Source organism: Haliaeetus leucocephalus, unplaced genomic scaffold (assembly GCF_000737465.1).
Source record: "Haliaeetus leucocephalus isolate CR32 unplaced genomic scaffold, Haliaeetus_leucocephalus-4.0 Scaffold763, whole genome shotgun sequence".
NCBI lineage: Eukaryota > Metazoa > Chordata > Aves > Accipitriformes > Accipitridae > Haliaeetus > Haliaeetus leucocephalus.
This window is the reverse complement of record NW_010973199.1, coordinates 3,077,185-3,085,597: the sequence shown is the minus strand read 5'-3', so window position 1 is coordinate 3,085,597 and position 8,413 is coordinate 3,077,185.

Below are 8,413 nucleotides of genomic sequence, written 5' to 3'. Positions count from 1 at the left end.
GTACACTCGGATAAGCTTCACAGCTCTTTCTCCTTCTTCCTCTGATTCTTATTTAATTCGGGTGACTTCTTCGCTTGCCAAAGTTGGGGACGATAAATATTTCACTGTCGGCAGCCTGAGGGATTCGCTACCACCCTTGCTTCCGTTTTTAAGACTTTCAGTGTAGCTTATTCCCAGCAGGTTTAAAAGTTTCAGACTTTCCCCATAAAGCAGTTTGAGAAGCATTCCCCCCCCCCCCCCTCGAACTTAACCCGTTTGATGTAAAGATCAGAAATTGAGTCAAAGCTGCCAGAGCTCCCCCTTTTAGGGGCTGAAATCAGGATGGTGGATCTAACGGCCCCCTAAATTCTTTTCTTGCGGGCCAGTTTTTAAAGTCTTGAGATGCCAAGTAGGTGGGATGTGCTTGCAGGTCAGGGCCCCATCTTTCTTCTATTAATGACCAACAAAGAAAACCGTCTAAATCTACAGTAACAGAAAATACACATCCCATACACGCATAGAACCGATCTATCAGCTGCAGTAACACAGACAAGATTAGTACCGCTTTTTCTCGATGGGTTGAATCAAGCTGGAGTGTTGAAAGGATCCTTTCGTATGAATTGATAATTATTGTTTGTATTTAAAAACACAGCTGCACAAATTCACCTAGCTGGCGGAAAAGTAGGCTTCACACGACGGGACTCGCTAGGCTGACCTTGCCGTCAACAGAGAGAGACAAGTGCCTTGCTGAGGTCATTTATCTGATATTAATGTCCAACGTGTGTGGTATGGATTGCTGTCTGGAGGTGCCGCTCGCACACGTCTACCCTAGAAGGAGCTTAGAAGATTTTTTTGGATGAAGAATGTGACCTTTCAACAGGTACAACTAGCGAGTCCTCTCCCATTCAAATCTAGGTCTAGTGCCATTCCCCTGGCCGTGACCGTTACCCAGAAAACACACAAACAGGACAAACGCAAAGCTTTTCCTTTTCCTGAAACCATTCTCTTGCATGCGTAGGTGAGGTGTAATTGTGGGAACCTTAAGGAGCTTCTAATCTTATGAGAACAAGTGTAATAAATCAGGCACTGCTGTGCTGAATGTCCCCTAATATGTCAAGCCATTTTGTTCTTCCTTAGCAATCTAAGTGTCATCTCATGGAGTCAAGTGATCAAGCTAATTTTAAGACTTCCTGATAGATAATGAGTTTTATCTAATAAAGGTATCTATGAATGGAAAAAAAACCAACCCAACAAAACCTACCAGGAAAAGAAGAGAATGGTAAATACGTTTAACCATTTTTTTCCTTATATTTTTCTCGCATTTGTTTCTTCTGAGCTCAGCTGGTGTATAAAAGGAGTTAATGATGATAATGAGCTTACATTTACTGTGCCTTTCTTCCTGAAAAGTCCCAAAGGGCATTACAAACAGATATGATAAATTCACTGCTTGTTCTGAAAGGGTACTGAGGAATATTGCTTCTGGCTTTTATACGGAAGGAGCAGACAGCAGTTAGCAGACATATTGCCCTTCTGCATACTTCTGCAAGAGATATGGATCACAAAGAAGAAGGTTAAGCAGTGTTTGGTTTACGTCACTGATCCTTTAATGGTGAGATAAGAACCGAGTCGTACATAGGTTTTCCAGTGTCAGCATTCCACCTGCTTTATAATAGAGAAAATTGATTTCTAAACACAAAACAGTCTCATAAATTATTATTCTCTGCTTATATTTTGTCACATTTCTCTTACTTCAGTAAGTATTTGGCTCGTTACAAAGAACACCACATGCAAAAAAAAATTGATTTTTTAGCTTGTAGCCATATAATCACCCTGCCTGGAATGGAGGAGCTGCTTGTATTTATATAGGTGCGATGGAAGGGTTCTTCTGGGCTTTTGTCTTGTTAAAACATTTACATCAAAGGGAATCAGAGGAAAGATACCTCCTAGAGTTTTCTGACCTCATTGAGATGTAGTTTTGTGTAGTTAGGTGTATCTGCACCTCACCATAATTACCTAATTCTGCCAGTCTAAAAAAGTCCTCTTTTGCTGGCTTTAAAAATAGTTAATTTGCCATTATGGTAGTCCCCTGTTTACTATTGCTGCCCTGTTAGATGCTGAAAGTTAGTATCTGAAGATTGTGTTTTCCCAGTTTCTTTGGTCTCAAATATTTAATTGAAAATTTGCTGCAGTCCATATAATTTCTGAGTTGGTTTTTTTTTTTTTTTTTTTTGGGGGGGGGGGGGGAGAATGTGTATATGTCCTGTGTCTTTCAAATAAATTTAGTACTTCTTATGATAAGATCTTCCTTTAGGATAAAGCTTCTACACTGTCATATTCTGATACAGCCTCCAGTTCATTCAGGCTTTCACAACTCATAGTGTGCTTCTATTCTAAGGAGTTGTACATGTTTTGACAGTCTTTCTACCAATTCATGCATCAGCCTAGAAATAGTCTCACAAACTGCAAGCAGACATTTATATTTATAACACTTAAAAAAAAAAAAAGAGAGAAAAGCATTTTTCACTGTTAGCTGAGGGAACCAAAATTCAGAGATGTTTTTGCAGCCAAAATCTATAAAAGGAAAACCAATAAACATGTTCTTACATGAAAAAAATATAAAATTATGAAATTTGAGAGGTTTCCAAATACGTTCATTCTTTTTTTGTTGGTGTTCTATGACATTTCAACTATGCTAAAGAAATCAATAGGCTTTCAATGCCTGCAGTGTTGGTTTTCTGACATCTCCAATATTCATTATCTGAATAAGTGATACTCTTAGCCTGAACATGTTACTGTGTTGCAGTAAGAAGGGATTATAGCTGTCCTTTTAACCTCTACTCAGGATTCACATTCAACAGTTCATCAATGAAGAAGAGTGTATTTCTCAAAATAACTTCTGTTCTTTTTTGCTTTTAAACTATGGTATTCTCGGCTACCCTGCACTCCACTCTGCTTCCTCATTTAGCCAAATGTAATAGGACAACTTTTCTCCTATAGAAAAAAAGACTGATTTGTGTAGGCTGTCTTCTTACATCTCACTGGGTTTTGATATGTATTACCTTGTCATAAAAAATTGAGTTCAGAGAGAACATCATATCTGTGATGTGGTATCATTGGGATTTTTTTTTCAGACAGACCAAAATCCCCTACTCAATGGGAGGACTTTTGTTGTTGAATTCAGTTACTTATATGGCTGGGTCAGGCTCTGTAATAATAAATACATTTTGAAAAGTTTGAAATTGAAATTCAAAATGGAATCCAAAGTTTAATGATAATATTGGGAATTTCTTGTAATTACTATTCTGATTCTGCATTTATTGACATCCATTAGGAAAGCTTATGATGGCTCCTGAGTATAGAGTGCTATTCCTGTCTAGTTTCACATTTTAAATTACAATACTTTTCCTTTTAACCTTTCTCTTTTGCTGAAGTTGGAGTTCTGTTTTAAAGGGTCAGCATCAGTGCTCGTATCATATAGTCCAACTAGATTTGTTGTTTAAGTTATTCTTGTTTTGAAAGGTAAGTACCAGCAACCCTTCTATTACTATTAGTAATAAAAAGACCAGCGATCTGTATTACATGGAAAACTAAGATGTGGTTGATACTTGCATTGCTGCTTTTCTGTCCTATTTTATCCAAAAGGCAGAATGATATATAGACTATCTAACAACACTGATCGTTGAAGAGAGAAGTCATCAATTCTTTTTTTACGGTGAATTACTTGGGGAATAAGTTATATTTATATAATGTGGAGCTGTGGGAAAGAGTATCTGTTATTAGTGAGTATCCTTGACAGACCATAGATTAAAACAATGAGGGTGAAGCCGTGTGAGTCATGTCCATCCACATCAGATCATTCTATTTCAGTCTCTCATGTTAGCATCATCCCTTCTACCTGTGATCATCTTCACAAGTTTCTGTGCAGAAAGTTCTCAAACAGATAAAAGGTTTCAATAATCTGCAATACTAGAGGTGAGATGCAAAAACTTTTTTTTTTTTCTTTGCCTGGCTATGAAATTCAGATCAGGTTAAAAAAATAATAAAACCTTTCCTTTTTATCCAAGATTTTCACTCTGTAGGTCAGTAAGAAATGCAGAAAGGCAGTAAGAGTCTTATGGACACAGGTTAAACCTTTACAGACTTTTAAAATGGTAGCTGGTGTCAGCTTTCAGCCTAACAGCGATTTTTCTAAAGTGTCCACCATGGTGAAATTCTTTTGATCATTGCATTTCAAAGAATTCTTAGATATTGTTTTGTTTGGTTGTTTTTTTGGGTTTCGGTGTTGGGTTTTTTTTTTTTTTACTAGCTTCTTTATACAAAATATTTTTCCTATATTTACCAGAGTCCCTCTGCTTTCCCCTTGCAGAAAAAATGGCCACGGTCCTTCTCAGTTTCTTGATCTCCAGGTTTGACTGTTTCAACTCATTTGGATTGGAGCCATAAACCCTAAAAAGCACAAACTAGTATTCAGAGCTTCGAGTCAGACTGCCCTTGTGCCTCAGATAATCACCAGGAACATCGCTCCAGTTAGTCACTACTTGCCCTGGTTTGTTACCTGGTGCAAAACTGAAGCTCAAGGGAAATTAAGACCCGAACTGTGGCGACTTCTAAGTTGTGGTCGATGAACTAAGGAAGATATGTGAGGCCATAGCAAGGGTTTCACAGCTGATGTGGAGAACCTGATGGAAGAATGAAAGCTCCGCCATTTCCATTTGAAACTGTGCTGAGAAATTCCAAAGAGTTGGCAGTAGTTCATAGATCCAAAAGGGTTTGGAAGCACTGCTGTCTTTGGGATGGCCCAGATTGCCCCACGTAGCAGCACCTCCTCCAACCCCACCTGCAGTCCAGCCCAGACTGGGTGACAACACAGAGCTCAGAGTGGCAGAGGCAGTTGAATGACATCTCAGTTGTTGGTTTGAAGCAGCCAGTACAGCTATAAAGAGAAATGAAGAAAATGAGGGGAGGGGGAGCTGAGAAAGACTCTGTGAAGGACAAAGAGGGAGACGGGTCAGGAAGGTTGACAGAAAAAAAAGGTCATGAGTGAGGAAGAAGGGATTCTCTTGAAATATGAGGAAAAGAGGCACTTCTGCCTTCCTGTGCCACGTTAAACTAGCAAATATGCAGCCCAAACATACCTTAGCTTTTGTGTCCAGTGAAGTGCACTCCAAACCCTCTTACGTATGCTGCCCTTCGTTCCTAAGGGTAAGTGTAGGCCATTGCTTTGCCTATACAAGATGATAATGTGTTTTTCTACTGTAGGCTGTCCCTCCTCCAGTGCAGTAACTTGCTGCTGGTTTTTTACTTTTTTTTTTTTAAAGTTAGGCCTTAGCTTGTTATTTTCTGCCACTTTAACATTACTTCAACTGTAGTTTCATCTGCAGAGCTCATTTACATGCTGTTTACCTTTTCTTCCAGCTTATTAATGAAGCTATTAAAACAAGAAACAACTTTATACCTTGCAGTAGACCCACTGCTTACTTCCCCACAACTTAGTGCAATCCGCTGCCATTTCTCATCAGCCAGTGTTTGTGATCCTTCAACCTGCTTTCAATTTACATGGCAGTGCTTACGTCCAAAGCAATTTGAATTCATTTTGGGAGATTTAGTGAGACACTGTATTAAATCCTTTATTAAAATCATGCTGTGTATCTTTCATCCAGGATTTCTGCAGTTCTATCAAAAAACCAATCACGTTTCCTTGGCACAACATGTTCCTTATGAACTCATGCTTCTTATTGCTTATCATCGTTCCATTTTCCTTTGAATGTTTAGAGGAGTGTTTTGGGGTTGGTTTTTTTCAGTTTACTTTCTTTTTCCCCTCAGCAATTGTTCTGTTCTTTTGCATTATAGAATACACTTGAAATTAGACTCCTTGTTTAATAAACCACTCTTCTTCCCTTTATTGATGTTTGAGGCTATACTTGCTATGCTATATGACTTTTCAGAAATAATTTTTGAGGGCTTAGTATTTTCAGTGTGTACTCAGGGATGCCTTTAACCTGGACTAATTGGCTGGATACAACTGTTTTTCTTACTTGTGTGCTACCAATAGCAATTTTTTATTTCTTGTTCTCTGACAAACCTTCTGCTTTCAATAAGAACAAGTAATAAGTACATGTATCTGGGAATAATGAGTTTTGCCCACCTCTCTCCTACTAAAGCAGCCCTACTTTTGGACTATGTTTGCCTTTATTTTATATCTTTTAATGATCCCCTTTGGTATCATTGACTTGTTCTTGGCTTTATCCTGAAAGCCACTGAGCACTTCGACCATGGTCTAACTAAATTGTAAGAATGTATTTACTTTTCATCCCTGAAGTCATCATGCAGCTTTTGGGGGAATATTCATACATTCAGGTTAAGCACAAGTTTTGCTTTGCTCTTCCTCCTACAAGTAATCTTCTACAGTTCATCTTTTCCCTGAATACTAGCCCACTCTCTGTATTTTGTTTGCTTTCTTCTTCATAAGTAAATATATCACCCTGGGGAGAAGAGTTATTTAAAACTGTATGATATATTTCATACACAATCTCCCTTTCACATCATCCTTGTTCTCAGTTAAGCACAGATCCAGAGTGTGGTAAAGTTGGTGATAATATTCCAATTCACTGCAATGAATTTGGATCACACCCTTAGTTGTCAAATCTCATGTTTTGTTTTAGTTTGGGGTCCTCTTTCCTATTTTTTTGGTTTGTTTGGTTGGGTTTTTTTCCTTCTCTTTTATTTTTTTCCTCTCTCCCACTTCTATATCCCATGATAAATTGATAGCTTCTGAAGGTTAACAATAGGGAGATCTACTAACTGCATCTCAGCAGCTGGAGGGTTATTCTTTTGTACATTTTCATGTTATGCCCTTGTGAGGGACATATCTGTTACCTCTTTTAGATGTAGCTTGATTTTCTGTATTAACATAATTTTCCATAGCCATTTTAAAGACTGAAATTCTTGCCTTCTATAGCGTTGTTTGAATTTGCCAGCATCTCTTAATGAGGACATAGTATAAAGTCACTGGTAATGTCAGCAGGTCATTGAGGAGAAGAGGCAATTGGGGATGCCAGCTCTTCTGTCACTGGTCTTATGATGTCCTGGACCACACAAAACTTCTGATGGTGTTGGTAAAAGCTCCTTGTGGTCATGTTATATTAGGTTGTGCTTTTTCTACCTAAATAGCATCAGCACTCATGTCTGTTTAGGTGGAAACCTCAGCTTGCTGAGGATTAAAATCATCTGTGAATATCCTAATTTAAGCAAGCACCATTCTTACCAGAATGTCTCTGTCAAATGAAAAATCATCAGGAGGCACTTGTTAGCTATGCCCATTGATAAATTCCACTGCTTTTTACAAGACTGATGATATCTTGACATTGAGAGTGCGGTCATATCCCATACCAGAAATGTCTTCACTTGAGTGATGGGTGAATGACTCGAATAGTGGGACAAATTTTTTGCTGTGGCTGTTCTTTGCTAATCAGGCCAGCAAAGATACAGGGACAGAGTTAAAGTAAACTGTCTTTTAGCTACTTTGATTCTAAAGGTTCTAAAAACTGCTTTGTGGTTCAGGGATGCCCACAGAAATAGTGCTCTGGGCTGTTATCTGCAGGCCTCTTTCCTCCTGAGGGGTGTCACAGAGCCATCCTAGATGGTGTTTGGCAATCAGCAATTTTAAATCAGGAAAATCTCACTCGCCTTGTTTTAGCTGCTTTTTAATATGTGTACTTCATAGCATAAAGGGACCAGAAAAAAAGGTCAAGGATCCAGTCTGGTTGCTTTAAAGACCTTTAGAAATGTGTTATTGACTTCCAAAAGAACTTAATTCCATGGGAGCCTGAACAACGGAGAAAGCTATATGTTTTCCAGGAGGAAAATATATTATTGGCTGGAAGAGGTGATTAAAATTCTTTTAAAAAATAATAATTCAAAATCCACCAAATCATCTAGAATCCCCTTTTAAATAGCTATGGTCTGAAAGAAAGCTAATGGCATTTATTTTTCTCTCTAGTTTTACTTACAGGCTGTAAGTTAAGAGTTATTATAGTCTAATCATGAAATGAATGTTATCTGTTTTGATATGCTTATTTTTTTGCTCCTAGCAGCCACTGTCAAACTGTATTTCGTTTGGGTGCTGGCAAAATATTAGCTTACTGTAGAGTGAAACACATACACATTTCATATGAAACATGCATGCATCATATAGCCTGAGCCTGGCTGAATTGTACCTCACTGTGAGCTAAGGCTTCTGTCACGTCCCCTGCAACATTACAAAGGTAAGGGACAGCGGGAGTGCTTTATGTGAAGAATTTTTAAAATATATTTAATTAATATTTTAAAGAGGAAAAGGCTCTGCTTTCATGTTCATGAAGATGCTTCCTTCTGTTTTTGAGACTGAGCCTCTCTGAAAAGCACTCGTAGTTCAGCTCGAGCCAACCACCTGAGC